Genomic DNA, 15,658 nt, shown 5'->3' on the forward strand with positions numbered 1-15,658 from the left:
TGGAAGTGACCGGTATCTAGAGGAGAATGTAATGTAAGCAGAGGATGAAAGCAGTTAAAACCGAGCCGCCTCAAATATAGTCCAGGGATTCTCAAAAGTTGCCCTTTGTCATCTCATGGGCAGCCCTGGGACAGGCTGAGCTGGGAGCCTCGTGGTTAATTACTGGAGTGGGCCACAATCCATGACTGTTCTGCTTCAAGGACTCCAGGAATGCCTGCGTTTTTGTTTTATTGGAGATTTTGTTTTCAGTAGGTGAGTCAACCAAGAAATGTAATGTGTATTAATCAAAGATTTAAAAATATCATGACTGAGCTTTACCTGAGTTTCACATAATTATCATTCAATATTTAAAATGTATTCTTAAATGTAAGTCATCAGGGGAATGTCGAACTGTTCTCTGTGCCTTTTGTCTCCTTGGGTAGCTTCTCTCCTGGTCTCCGGCTTCAGCTCATTTCATGTGCCTCTCTAAGGACGCATGTGGAAGAGGGCTGTTACTTTTCTTCCTTTTTGCTGGTGCAGAACCAGTCTATGGTTGCCAAAGAAAGGATTGCCTATCAGAAAACTTAACCACCTTGAAGAGCTTAGATAGTGCCAAATTTTCTGTGGTCCTAGTCAAAATAATGAATATTTATGTGGTACTTTATTAATCATAATAACCACTGTTTACTAAGCTATGGTAGTTACTTTAATAAATTATATATGATTCTCAAAATAACTCTGTAAGATAGATACTGTCTCTGTTTTACAAGTGAGGAAACTGAGGCTTAGAGAGTCTTAAAGTTTTACCTAAAGCCATACCAGGAAATGCAGGGAATAGTAATCATGGTAGAATAAGGAAGGAAATGAAGGAATGAGTGATCTCTGTGTGAGGAGTTGTTCACATGTTATCTTATAAAAGCCCAGTATGTTGGATGTGGATGTCATCTTCTTTTATTATTGGGGGGCTCTGAGGCTCAGAGTGGAGAAATGAATTGCCTAAGATCAGAGCTAATAAATGGTGGAGCCAGGCCTACAACCAGGACATTGAGTTCAGAAGTTTTATTCTTCCCTGAATGTTTCACCACCTCTTAGTAGAGGTAAGGGAGGGCAGACTTTAGGGGTAGCTAGCTACCTTAGGTTCAGAAGGTGCCAGTGTGTCTTAGCTTTTCCTTCTCTTGTGCTCTGGAGGAGCAAAATGGGAGTGCTGTTTCTGCATCTCGATACACCCAACACGTAGGTACCACGCACTGACACACATCGTTGGTGTGGGTGGGAAAAGATGGCCAGAGGACTGCAGCACTGGCTGGCTGGCCGAGGACAAGCTGAAGAGAGTCTGGGATGGTAGTGCTTCCGGTGTGCCCTGGAAAGTTCCCAGCTTTGTCTCAGACAGAGAGAGTTCCAGAGATTGAGTGTGCTGGGAATGGAGATGGAAATCACGCGACCACTGTTTTGGCCTTCTTCATGAGTTCACTGAGTGTTTGGAGGGCAGGTACATTGTCTGAAAAATAATCCCTGACATAGGTATTAAAAGTATAATGACATTTTAGAAGGTTTAGTGATCTTTTATAAAAGTGAGTTTTTTTTTTAATCTCATGAATTTATTTGCTCTCTTCCTCTTTCCTGCCTTCCCTCCCTTCTTTTCATGAAGTTCCATTGAGTACACTCATGAGCTTCCATGTGCTTTTGTGTATTCAGTTCAGAAACTCCCCAAAGGATGCCTGATTATCAGAGGAGGACTAAGTCACTACAAGAATCCTTATTAAGGAAGAGAAACATTTTCATAAAGGTGATATAACCTGCTAAGATTGCTTTGGCTCACAATGAAGATAGTGTCCAACCTCACGTAGAGCAGTTTCAGTTTTGTTCTCTGCCTGGCAGACTACCTTTGTTGGCAGAGGAAAGGGGGCCTGTTATAAGCCTGCTGCCAAACCACATGGCTATGTATTCCTCATGGCTCCCTTTAGTTAAATAAAAACTTTGCCAAATATTTGAAACTGGTTTATTTTTCTTCTTTATTTTGGGTTAGTTCAATTCCTAGGCAAGATATATTTCTACATTAATCCCTGTGAGTGGAAGGGAGGCAGTATTCCCATTTATTGCCTCATGTTCGTGAGACTCCTCTCTACCACTCCAATTTTGGGGAAAGACCAATGGTCGTTTGTTCAGGTATATAAAGGCAGAAAGTCTCATAAGAGAGGTCAGGACAAATTACTGTTGAAGTTCAGGGTGAGGAGACCAGTTCAACTTGAAGACATGAAAGGATGTCATTTCAATAGCCTGTGGTGAACAGACAGGTGATCCCTCCAAAGAGATAGGGAGAAGCATACATAGGGTGTGTCACAATGATAGAAAACAGCCCAGGCTTGTGCACCGTGGATTCATGGTGGTGCAGAAATGTCGAGCGGTGCCAAATATTGCATTGGTCTGGATGGTTAGTGTTGTCTGCCTCCATCCTCCTTCCCTTCATTGAACAACACTCACTCTCTTTCATGGGTGTCCTTCCACTGCTCTGGCCATGGGTCCAAATGCTGCTGTCACCTCATGTGACCTTGCCTTCCTGGATGTGGTGGGCTGGGCATCCCACCCAGGTGAGCAGATCACAGCACCTGTGCTGCCTGGCCACAGCTATTGGTCCAGGGTGAGCAGATGACTCAAACTTGGTCAATCAGAGTCTTACCTTGGGATTCTTCCGACTGGAATTTGGAGGGAGATACCTTCCTTCTTGGGTAGCAATGCTGGAAGGGTTGGAGTGGAAGCCATTAGCTGGGAGAACTCAGTCTGTGGTAGGAGGAAATCCTGCAGTCGTGTAAAGAGAAGTCACCGTGAGCTAGGGCACTGCTAGATTCCAGCCCTTGTTCTAGTCTCGGGGGCTCTCTTGCTGCCCAGGTGCCTCCCTCTCAAGGTTTGGATGTTAAACTCCTTCCGTTCTGTGGGCTTCCCTCGTGCCTCCAATGAATTTCCCCTCCTCATTTAATTTTTGTTTTAGAAAATTCAGGTTATAATTTCTTGCAGCTAGAAATCTCCACTTTGTCTTTTAAGACGTAGCTTGAGGGTCCATGGTCTGGAAGCCTTCACTGAATTCCCTCAGAGTTCATTATATTATCCTCTGTGCCACACTGACTCGTGTATAATTTTATAAGATCCTCTCAGTACTGTATCGCAGCTATTATTTAATGTCTCTCACCCTAAGACATTGAATTCCTTGAAGATGGAGACTGGCCGGCCTGTCTTCACACTCCCAGTGTCTGATCACAGAAAGCAGGAAGTAAATATTGAAAGTGTATTGAGACACAGATTTACTCACACTACACTCAGATACTTCTTATTTTGCCTTTATTTCTTTATTTTGTCTATAATAAATCTGTCTTATGAAGTTCTACCCTTTAGGCAGTAGGGAGGGAAAAGGGTATATTTTAGTCTGAGAGAAAATTCGGTCCTATGTAATAATGAAAATATTCATTTTCTGTAACTGCTCAGTCTCTTTAAAATATCCAGCCTCTGAGATTTCTTCTTCCTCCTCATCTTCCTTACCAAGCTGGTATTGAATGTGACTTCCTGGTGAGGGTTAGGGGGCAGTGGGTGGTGGGGAGGAGGTGGCCCCGTCTTTGAGGGCTCTCTAGGTCCTCCCGGTCTGCTGCAGATCTGCTGGCCTGGCTGTCCCCTCAGCCACCAAGTTTTATTACTGGGTCTCTAGCATCTGTGACCAAGGTCCTGCAGTTGTATCTTCTCCCTGGTATTGGTCAGGATCTGGTGGTTTTTCTTCACTGCAGAAATCTTAACATCTCCGCCCCTGGCCACTGGCTCAGGTGCTTCTCTAAAAACATCTTCTACAGGGCCCCTTCCTTCGCACCATGGTGCGCCCCGTGGCAGGCCACACGTACTTGACCTAGCCACTTCCTGCTCTCAGAGGCCTGTGGGATCCTAGGGGTCCATTTTTACCACTTAGGCAACTAGGAGCAGCCCAGGAAATCTGGACCTGGCTCTGCTGCCTGACCTTGCAACGCTACCAAGCGTGCTTGGTGGTGGTCCTCATGCTGGCGCGGGGCAGCCTGCCAGGTGTTCCCTTTGGAGCAGATGGAAGTGAGAAAAGCCCTCTTACCCTCAAAGTAGCTCCTGGCCTCACCATCCCCACAAGCAGGGAAACCGCTTTGTTATCCCTTTGATCTCATTTAATGAATATCTAATAACCTACTCAGCGGTGCCCAGAGTTGCTCAGGATAATGGAACAAGATTTAGAAACTAACCCAGAACAGTTTGGAGGAATGCCCACAGTACTTGGCTTTCATTATTTATTTATTCATTCATTTATTCAAAATGTTCTTGCTGAGGATACATAAAATAAGTGAAAGTTATTTGAAAGTTGCTAAGAGAGTAGATCTTAAAAGTTCTCAACACAAGAAAAATATTGTAGCTATGTATAATGATGGATGTTAACAAGACTTATTGTGATCATTTTGCAATATTTATAAATATTGAATCATTATGTTGTATACCTGAAACTAATATGCCTATCATTTATACTTCAATTGAAAAAAAAAGGGAGAGAATTTACATTTCAGTGGAGAGTTTATTTTGCTAGCATAGTTTCTTGTCTGTAGTAGAACTCACTTCTGTTTAGGATATTAAGGGGAGTTTAACACACCCATGTCTGGAGACAGGTACTAGAGAAACGGAGAACCTCATGACTTTTGAAGTGGACAAATCATTTTTATGTGTCTGAGTCTTTCCATAAGATTATGCAGGATTTGAATTATTCATAGGATTTTTTGTAATGGCGACATACAGTTTGTTTCTTTCTGTCTAGAGTCACCTGACGTGGTCGCGTCCAAGTCCTGCATGTTATTTGAGGTCTTTCACTTCTGTCCTGGTGTTTGTATTATGTGTTAGTTTTCTTCCCCCGAGCTTGCCCATTTTCCCTTTCTGTAGATTAGTTTGCCTTCGGCCTTGGAGAACTGCATCCAGAAGAAAAGGAATTGCTGATTCAGCCTAATCACACCCAGGCCCCCACATGACTGAACATCTTGATAGCTGGGGGAGGCAAGGGCAGGAAAAAGTTGTTATTTTCCAATTTAAGATCCTTCTTTTCCAAACATAAACATGTCCTCTTGAAAGTTACTTTGTGCTACTATAATGAGGAACGAGAGCTTGGAAAGGTTTGGGAGAAGACTGTCTCTCTGAGTACTGTTTTCCTGTGCGCTCCTTTCTCCCCTCTCCCCGCCGCCTTTCTCCAGTGCACTACAAGGCGAAAGGCGTGTTTTCTCTTTCAATAATTTTGATAATGAGGTCTTTCAAAAGAGCAGAATAAGACTTCCTGTAGGATCTGGTTTTAGAGTACCACGTTGTAACTTGCTATTTAGAAGGGATTTTGAACCGCTGCTCCCAGGGGGAGAGCTGGAGAAACCGCTCTCACCCCAGCACCTCTGGGTCCCTTCACGTCTGCCTCAGCTGTCACTGCTGTTGACAGGACTGGTCAGGAGGCTGGCCAGACCTCATCCCAGGGCTCACTTTTCCTTCTACAGGATCCCAGGAGGGTGAGGTAAGGTCAGGGTGACCTGGATGCTGGGTGGGTGTTAGAGACTCTCTAGCTTGGTAGACAAAGGTTCCCTGCATTCCCCCAGATTCCCCACTGTGCAGACTAAAATCTTCAGAGTAACTGTAGCTCATTATATGTGACCCACAGGAAATTCCTGGGCTGAGGATAATTTCGGAATTTGGATGGATCCTCCCTATCACCTCCAGTCTAACTCAGAAGAGTGAGGCCAAGAGATTTTCCAGACTACGATTAGTATCAGGGACACGCTAAGGGAACCTTCGAGAAGACTAGGCCAGGAGATAAGTGACAGCTGACCTCTGAAAAGGTTCCCTCTCACCTGTGAGGGTGGGTTGGTTCTGTCCTCCGGAGCACAGACCACTGGTACAGAGGACTCTGTGAATCTCAGAAGATGGCTGTTCCCCTTGAATGTGGGGACCTGGGAGGGAGTGTGCCGTGGTGACGGGTGTCTCTGTCAGTACTGTGTCTGCCTTCTGGGTTTCCTTCCTAACGACGGTGGCAGGTCAGTCAGTCTGCTTGGGCCTCAGCTTTCTCGTCTGCAAAATGAACGTGATAAATCATGATTTTGAAGAGCAGGGTTGGCAAATGGGTAAAAACAATACTGTGTACTCTTGGGTAAAACATTTCCAGCGAATACATTTACATACGTTTTATCTGATAGGGTTGATTTACTGATAATCTATTTTGCATGAGATTCTGCAGCTGTTTTTACATGGGAGACGAGTTTTAAACATATAACTTGTTTTCCCTCTTATTTTATATGTAAAAATGGTTATTGCTGGAAATCTAGAAATTACAGAGAGTAAAGACTTGAAAATAAAAACCTCCTGTAATCCATCACCTAGAGAGAGAAGTTAGCGTCTTGGTTTTTCTTCCCAGTCCTTTCTCTTGATTGTTTTGTATGTGGTGTGTGGTTAAGCAAAAGGAAATCACACGTTTACCGCTCAATGAATGTTTCCTCAGCGAGACTCACACTGTCTTACTGCGGCAGGAAATCTCCGGCAGCGGATCACACAGGCCCAGGGAGTGAACAAACACACCTAGGCACAGTGGCATTGTAACACATTAATGAAACTTCCCAAAGGGAAAATACCAAACATTGCTGACATACCATTTTCTTTGGCTCAAAATAGAATACTCAGTAACCCCAATTATTAAATAAAGTACTCTGAACTACCTAACAGAGTGCCTACCTATAGCTACCAGTTACTAGTTTTGTGACCTTGGGAAGTTACTGAAATAGCACCACAGTTCTGCAAAATGGAAATAATAAATAGTATAGCTACAGAGGGTTGGTTTGGGCATCAAATGAGTTAGTGTATGTAAATCAGATAGTATCTGTTTTATAATAAGTGCTGGACTCATCTGAGCTATAGCAGTAGTGTTACCCAGTATAATTACCCAACACAGGGCAGGTGTTCAGTAGATGCTTACTCTTGGAATACCTAATATTTTGCTTTTCCTCTCTCCCTTTTAATGTTTTTGTTGTTGTTTTTGTTTTTGTTTTTTGGATCAGCTTCTTTCAAGTACCTTTGCAAATTGACCTGATCATCCGATTATACCTTTAGTAAAAGAGTAACCTAACTGATATTTTAAACAGATTAAAGAGTACCTTTTTGGGCTACTACTACCAGAAGGTATTCAGATGATGTCCTATAGGAAGTGCTTAGCATCTGTGATATTCTGCACAATGAGAGAATGTAATGTATTTTTAGCTCAGACCCCAATGAAGAAGTTACTTGTCCCACCAGGAGGGGCAAAATGAAACTCTTATCATCAAAGTACGTAGAAGACACAGGACTAAATACAGAGGGCACAGGCAGGAAGAACTCAGAGGAGCAGGACAGCCCCGTGGCTGTTTAGGGTCTTGTCAGGGGATCTCCTGGGGAATAATCCTTACGGACTGTGTGTTGAGGAATTTTTAAAGAGTCACAGATGGAGGCTGAGAGCCCTGGCCAAGGCTCAACAGGTAGCACAGTACCTGGCAGTCAGTAGATTCTCAATATGTTGAAAAAGAGAATGAATGGGTAAATGGAAGAGAGAAATAAGAAGTTGACACCATCATCACAACCTGGAGTGAAGCTAGAATAGCTGGGCTATTCACAAGAACCTCCAGAATCTGAGGAAACTTTGCCAGACCAGAAGAGTTTAGTCTTGGTTGTACCTGGCACAAGGAGATTCTTTTCTTAATGAGAAAGAATTCACTTCTTCAGAGAATATGTGTTAAGTATCGACTATGTGACATGATCCTAGGCATTAGGGATACAGTGAACAAGGCATTCAAAGTCACTCTTCTGATAGAGCTTAATTGTAATGGGAGGAAACAGATAATATACAATAAGTACAATATGCAAAGTGATGATATGTTGGTATAAGGGAAAATAAAGCAGGGCTTAGGGTGTTGCTATTTTATATATATAACGGTCAAGGAGAGACTCTGATAAGATAACATCTGAGTGGAGAGCTAAAGAAAATGAAGAAGGAAGACATCTGGATATCCAGGGGAAGAGCAATCCTGGTAGGGAGAACAGCAAGTGCAAATGGCCTGAGGCATAGAACAGCAAGGCCAGAGCGGCTAGAGTAATCAGCAGCCTCAGAAAGGTCGGGTGAGGGGAAAGGAGGGCAGGTTATGTTTAGCGTGATATTGTGATTTATAATAAGAAATACACATTTGGTCTTTGTCACCATGTCTGGCACAGAGCTCCTAAAACTCTTGAAATGTCCTAAGAGATGAGAATGCTAAAGGTGTCTTTTGTTATGTTAATGAGGTGACTTTTGGTCTTAAGGATGGGAGTTAGTTGCCAGGAGAACCAACCTTATGTTCAGAGGGTTGGAACTTTCTATCTTAACCAAAAACCTCCAGAGAAGGGACAGAGGCTGAAGATTGAGTTCAGTCACCAATGGGCAAAAATTTAACCAATCATACTTACATCATAAAGCCTCCATTAAAAACCCAACAGGAGCCCTGACCAGTTTGGCTCAGCAGTTAGAGTGTCGGCCTGCAGACCAAGAGTCATAGGTTTGATTCGGGTCAAGGGCACATACCTTGGTTGTGGTTCCGTCCCCAGTTCCAGTTCCAGTCCTGTGGGAGACAACTAGTCGATGTGTCTCTCTCACCTCAATGTTTCTCTCTTTTTCTGTCTCTTTCTCTCTCTCTACCACTCTATCTGAAGATAAATGGAAAAATACCCTCCAGTGAGAATTATAAAACAAAACAAAACCAAGAGGATAGGATTCAGAGAGTTTCTGGTTGATGAACACACGGAGGTACTGGGAGCCTGGTGTGCTCAGAGCACGGAAGCAATGTGCCCCTTCCTACATACCTTGCCCTTTGCATCTTTTTCATCTGGCAGTTCCTGAGTAATACCCTTTCATAATAACCCAGTATTCTAGTAAGTAAAACGTTTCTCTGAGCTCTGTGAGCTGCTCTAGCAAATTAACCAAACCTAAGGATGGGGTCGTGGGAACCTCTGATTTATAGTTGGTCAGAAGAACAGATAGCAGCCCAGACTTGTGGTTGGCATCCTGAAGTCCATGCAGGGGGTTGTGGGAACCTCCAATCTGTGGCCATTCAGAAGCACAGATAACAACCTAGACTTGAAATGGGCATCTGAATTTGGGGGGTGGGGCAGGCAGTTTTATACATCTAAACCCCCTTAACCCATGATGCTATCTCCAGTAGTGTCAGAATTTAGTTGAATTGTAGGACATCTAGCTGGTATCCAAGAATTGCTTAGATGCATGGGTCCCCCTCCTTGACCCCACCAACACACACACACACACACACACGCACACACGCACACATGCACACATGCACACACACAGGAATTGGGTCCCAGAACATTTGAGTAAGGGACTATATGTTGTGGTAAAGTTTGGCTTTTACTCTAAATGAGATGGGAAGCCACTGGAGGATCTAAGAGGCATGGCATGATTTTATCACCTTTGTAACAATTGCCTTGTCTGCATTGTGAGGAACAGGCTGTGGAGGACAGAAGAGTAGAAGCAGAGAGACCAGTTAAGACACACTCGTCTTGCAATAATCTAGGCAGGTGATGGTGGTGGCTTGCCCTGTGGTGTCAGTGGAGATAATGAGAAAAGGTCAGATTCTGGATCTATTTGATTGTGAAAGAGATCAGTCAAGGCGATGTCAAGGAAAGATCAAGTTGCCATTTACTGGGAGGAGCAAGTTGGTGTAGGAGGGAAAAAGCAAGGGTTCTGTTTTGCATCTGTTGTGCTTGCATGGCTGCTGGACAACTCGGGAGGTATCGAGGAGATAGTCATAATCCAGGGGAGAATTCTGGGTTGGAGATGAAGAGTCATTATGTAATGGTATATGATGCCATGTTGTTAGATGACCCATGGAAATGAGTGGAGAGAGGAGGGGAAAAGGGGATTGGCCCTAGAGTACTGTTACCTGCCCAAGGCTAGAAGGTGAAGACTGAGAAGGAAGGGCCAGGAAGAGATAGACTGGTGTCCTGGAGGCAAAGGTGGGAAAGGGAGCAATCAACTGTATCAGAGGCTGCTGTAGGTCACACAAGGTGAGACCCGTGAACCAACCACTGAATTCTGTAATAGCAAGGTCATTGGTGACTGTGATGGACACTCTTAGGAGAATGCTGGGAACCAAACTCTAAAATAGGTCTTACCCACAAATACCATAGGATTTCACTTATATGTGGACTCTAAAGAACAATATAAATGAACAGACAAAACAAAAACAGACTCATAAATACACAGAACAGACTGATGGTTCCCAGAGGGGAAAGGGGTTGGGGGGCTGGATGAAAATGTGAAAGGATTAAGAAACACAGATTGATAGTTACAAGACAGTCATGCAGATATAAAGTATAGCATAGGAAATAGAGTCAATAATATTGTAATAACTGTGTATGGTGCCAGGTGGGTACTGGCAATATCAGGGGGAACACTTTGTAAAGTATATGATTATGCTGTACATCTGAAACCAATACAAAATAATACTGAATGCAAACTGTAATTGAAAACATAAAAATTAAATAGAAAATAAATAATGACCAACACAGCCCGGTCGGTGTGGCTCACTGGTTGAGCGTCGACCCATGCACCAAGAGGTCACCAGTTCAATTCCCGGTCAGGGCACATGCCCCGGCTGTGGGCCCGATCCCCAGTGAGGGTCATGCAGGAGGCAGTCAGTCGATGTTCTCTCTCATCGATGTTTCTATCTCTTTCTTCCTCTCCCTTCCTCTCTCTCTAAAATCAATAAAGAAAAAAATATTAAAAAAAAATAAAGACCAACGCAAAAAAATAAAATGTCTTACCCATTTTGTGGTGGGTCAGACTAAATCCTGTTGTGTTCATAAACTTCTAGGTTTAAAACGAAACAATGAATGAATAATGAATGAATGAAGCCAATCTTCCCAGCCATAGTTAAGTGTGAGCTGGACTGAGAGGCCCTCTCTTGCGTTTTGGAGGCCAGCCCTGGGCACCCGGAATAGGCCGAACCAGGTCGGCGGCAGGTTGCAGAGGGCTGCCTTTGCTGCCCTTGTTTATGTCTGGGTGTGGGTCTCTTACATAAGCACGCAAGTAGGCCACATTTTCCTTTAGCTACAAGGCTCTTAGCTTCTTGAGGGAGAGTTGGATTTCATTATAAATCAGGTGGCAGAGGCCCTAGGCTGGTCTGTGCTCTTAACTGTTTCCTGCCAGATTTGGGGTCGTTGTAAAGTGTCAGAGAAAGGGAGGCATCTGCAGCTACCTCTCTCTCACCCCCCCTTACTAGTACCAATATCCCTTCATTCTGGGGGTGAAATATACTTACTTTCAGTTGTCACCTAACTAGAGCCTCTAGTACAGCAAGCAAGTGCTAATAAAAGATGCTGCTCCAGGGAGTCTTGTACAGTTCCACAGACGACATGACAAAGCGTTGAGAATAAGGGGAGAGGGGCGAGCTGGGGATCCCCTTGGAGTCACTGTTTATCCTCTAGGCGCTCTGCAGTGGGAACCTGGCCCGGATCCACTTCGTCATGTTGGAACACAGTCGTTTCTGAAATCCTCCCTGTATGCGTGAGACACGCTCGCTCTGATGGTTTGACTTTATAATTTGTCCTGCTGTTAGAATCGCTCCTGTTTCATGATACCCCACCCTTGAGTTGTTACAGGTAACTCATACTGGATGGGCTTTTCTTAACCTGAGCTAAGCCACATATGACAGAGTGACAGCATTTTTAAAGCTCTTTGTGTAGCAAATGGAATATTTTGTGAATTCCAGTTGCCTTGGGTTGGTTCTAAACATGTAAAGTTATAACCATGGTTGAAATAATTTTTTAAAGAATTAAAACTACATAAAGTATTAAAACTATACAGCCTCATTTACTTATACAGTAATAGCAAGAATTTACTTAGTAATTATTTTGTGTCAGATTATGTTCTAAGCACTTAAAATATAAATCATCTAATCCTTAGGATAATGCGAAGAGATAGACATATTATTATCCCTATTTTACAGATAGGAGATGGAGGTACAGAAGGTTAAGTAATTTGTCCAAGGTCACACAGCTAATCGATGATGGAGGGGGCCTCCAGTCTGGGCTGTCCAGCACCCATGCTCTCAACCACCGCAACGCACTGACTGCTTTTCACTAATTTAACATTTGCATCTGTGTGGATGGGAGTTGAGTTAGCTGTTTACAAAATGTTAATAGGATTACATAGGTTTCAAGTGTACAATTCTATAACACATCATCTGTATATCGTATTGTGTGTTCCTCACCCCAAGTCAAAAAATAGCATTAGTTTAAGATAGCTGATTCTTACTGCAGATTATTTCTATAGGCTCACTGAGAAAGAACCTGAGGGGCTTTTCGGGGCAATAATTCTTCACGTAAGTTGCTACTAAAGTGGTTACATATGGAAGCAATAGAATCATAAATCTTAAAATCTTGAAAAGATCAAGTTTCTTAAGAAAATGAAACCATTGTAACTTTTTCTTTGTAATGGGCTGAAACAGTACAGCAATTAGCCACTTTAATATAGGTAGCTGATGTTTATTTGAAAGTACTTTTAAAGATTTTTTTTTTTCCACAATAAATCTTATTCTGCTAGTCTGAAGCCCATTATTTGCAGTGATTATTGTTGCAGTTAATAAAAGAGTGGAGGGCCCTGGCCGATTTTGCTCAGTGGTTAGAGTGTCAGCCCACAGACCAAAGAATCTTAGGTTTGATTCCGGTCAAGGGCATGTACCTGGGTTGCAGGTTCGATCCCCGGTCCCTGTCAGGGTCATGTGGGAGACAGCCAATTGAGGTCTCTCTCTTACATCGATGTTTCTCTCTCTTTCTCCCTTCCTCCCACTCTATTTAAAGGTAAATGGAAAAATATCCTTGGGTGAGGATTAAACAAAAAGCGAAAAAACGAACAAACAAAGGCCTGGCCGGTTTTGCTCAGCGGTTTGAGCGTTTTGCTCAGCGGTTTGAGCGTTTTGCTCAGCGGTTTGAGCGTTTTACTCAGCGGTTTGAGCGTTGGCCCGCAGACCAGATTGTCCCGGGTTCAGTTCCCACTGAGGGCACGTACCTCAGTTGCAGTTTGTCCCCGGCCCCGGTCGGGGTCGTGTGGGTGGCACCAGTCAGTGTGTCTCTCTCACATCGATGTTTCTCTCTCTCTTTTCTCACTCTCTCCCTCTCTATCTGAAGATAAATGCAAAAATTTCCTCGGGTGAGGATAAAAAACAAAACAAAAATAAGCAATGAAACTGCATTCTGACTGAACAGAGTTGCCTATGAGAGCTGGAAAACTTGCCTTGGTCATGTCGTCCTCCTGTCAATAAAAATAAAAAGTAAAAGAATGGAGGTCTTATTAGCCTGTCATCTTCTGCCTTGTCAGTGTCTGTTCACTTCTAGATGCTATTATCTGTCAATGTCCTTCGACAAGGAGAAACCACCGCTGCCCCAGAGAGTTATAATGAAAGTGCTTCTGGGCCAATTTTATAAACAGTTGCAGCAAGTAACCCAGCAGATCTACATGGCAGGTTATGGGTGACAGATCTAGGGAGGAGACAGATTTTCTCTTCTTACTGCTATGTAGTCATGTGCCCCCAGCCCTCAAGACTTACTCAGTGCAACCATTACCTAACTGACAGGATGATGGCATGGCCGAGGCAAGTTTTCCAGCTCTCATGGGCAAGTACGTTCAGTCAGAATGTAGTTTCACTGTTTGTTTTTATTATTTTCGTGTGCATAAGTCCCATTTACAGTGGGGATAGGTATTTCTTGGAAAATCTGTTTTATTTAAAAAGAAAAAGGTGAGTCAATCTAAAGACAAGTAGTAGAGCATATAATAATACAGGAGAGATGTAGATATGGAAAATTGTGAATTTGTCAGAGGAATGACAACATCTTGGTCTAAGTTCTGCTATGGTTAATTTTGTGGGGATCCACCATTTCTTCTTTGAAACTCTTGGGACCAGATTTGTTTTGGTATTAGGAATGTTCAGATTTTTGGGGTATAGTGCTTATAATATATATGATATGACTCCCGTAGGAGATACTGGGGCAATGCCATCACCCAGCACAATGATGATTCTGCAGCAGGACATTCACACTGGGGGGCGGGGGCATAAATGGAAACTCTACATGGCCTCATGTGGGTTTGGGTTAGATTTTGCCAACACATGTTTTTGAACCAAACTTAGGGAAAGAAATTTTGATTTTTCAGATTTCTCTGGATTTCAGAATTGCAGATAAGAGATTATGGACCTGTCTTGTAAATAAATTACATCATATCCTAAGACATTGATCAAATTAATCATGTAGAAAACAAATTAGATTCCAACTTGGTCAAAGTAACCAAAGTAACTCTGCCATCTTCGAGTTTACTTTTACTGCCTGGGTATGATTTCCTTATAGATTCTTACCGCCACATAGGGCCAGGTGGATACATTTGTGGGGGAAAAAGTTGAATCCAAATTACTTTTACTTGTGCATGTGAAAACAGATGTAGTTCCTGGTCTTGCTCATCCTCGAGGTGAAGGTCAGTTTTGAACACAGGGCTTGCTGTCCTGGCAGCTCAGAACATGGCTGTCAGGTGACTGGGCAATGTCACTGACGCCAGACTATTGGGGTAATATTTCATTTGGTTCTAGGTTTCTAAAATGAAATCCATCAGTTATTTGCAATTGTTTTAATAACTATCTTCTTAGTTCCTTAGTGTTGCAATCGGTGAAGTTTCACTTTAGCAGTCATAGAAGTGGTTAAAGAGGGGCATAAGCAGCCTCCCAAGTATGAGGGCAGGCACGCCAGGTGTTAGTCTGTGAAGTTGTGACATGAGAGCAGTTACACTGGATTAATTGCACTTCAGAGAACCATGTTGAGTTATTGATGATTGTTTTTCAAACATTCTGTACAATGACAAATGAGCAAGTATTTTCTTACTTCAGAACACAGTGAAAGAATTTTGTCAGATTCTTGATTTATAACCTTTGGAACCTACTTTTATTTTGTGTAATTAGAATAAAAGTGTATAGTAATTGATCATAAAGGTTATACTTGTGAAGTATTTGTGAGCTTTGTATGTTATATTGCTAGCTATTTAAATAAATTGATAAAACAAGATAAAGTTTTACATTTACATTGTATATTTTTCCTCAAGGAGCTTAATAAAAATCTCAGATGGGTGTTCTGTGAGGAAGAGATAGATTTAGATGCAGAATTATACGCCATTTGGCTCATACAATTCATATATCTTTATAACTTTTATTATGTTGTCCAGGACCTTCTGTTAAAGAACAGAATTTCTTCCTAGTACATCAGCCCAACAGTTATTAATTTTAAAAAATTTTCTGATTTACTCCCATGGGTTTACCTGGGTTTTATGCTGTGACATGCTAAGGCAGGTAGGTGGTGGACTAAGTGCCATTTCTGATGGGATAGAGGCACCACTATTTATTTTGTGTTCACGCAAAAGAATCTAATGGAATGTCAGTGAGGATGTTGTTTGCTATGGATATAACTTTGAATCTATCCTGTGAAAGTCATTTATAGGTATTGATAATTTATTATGATAACACCCTATGATTAGTATTAATAACCTTGTACCTCTCATTGAACATGGTTAAAATTACTACTAATAGTAGCAAAATATAATGATCGTGACAATGTT

The 15,658-nt window shown here is 42.5% G+C and overlaps 1 protein-coding gene across 1 annotated transcript in view; it reads left to right on the forward strand.

Moving 5' to 3' along the window:
• ARHGEF28 (Rho guanine nucleotide exchange factor 28) overlaps window positions 1-15,658 on the forward strand; it is a 292,956-nt gene that overhangs the window by 181,694 nt on the left and 95,604 nt on the right. The gene's annotated exons all lie outside the window — the stretch shown is intronic.

This window comes from Molossus molossus, unplaced genomic scaffold, assembly GCF_014108415.1.
Source record: "Molossus molossus isolate mMolMol1 unplaced genomic scaffold, mMolMol1.p scaffold_m16_p_3, whole genome shotgun sequence".
NCBI lineage: Eukaryota > Metazoa > Chordata > Mammalia > Chiroptera > Molossidae > Molossus > Molossus molossus.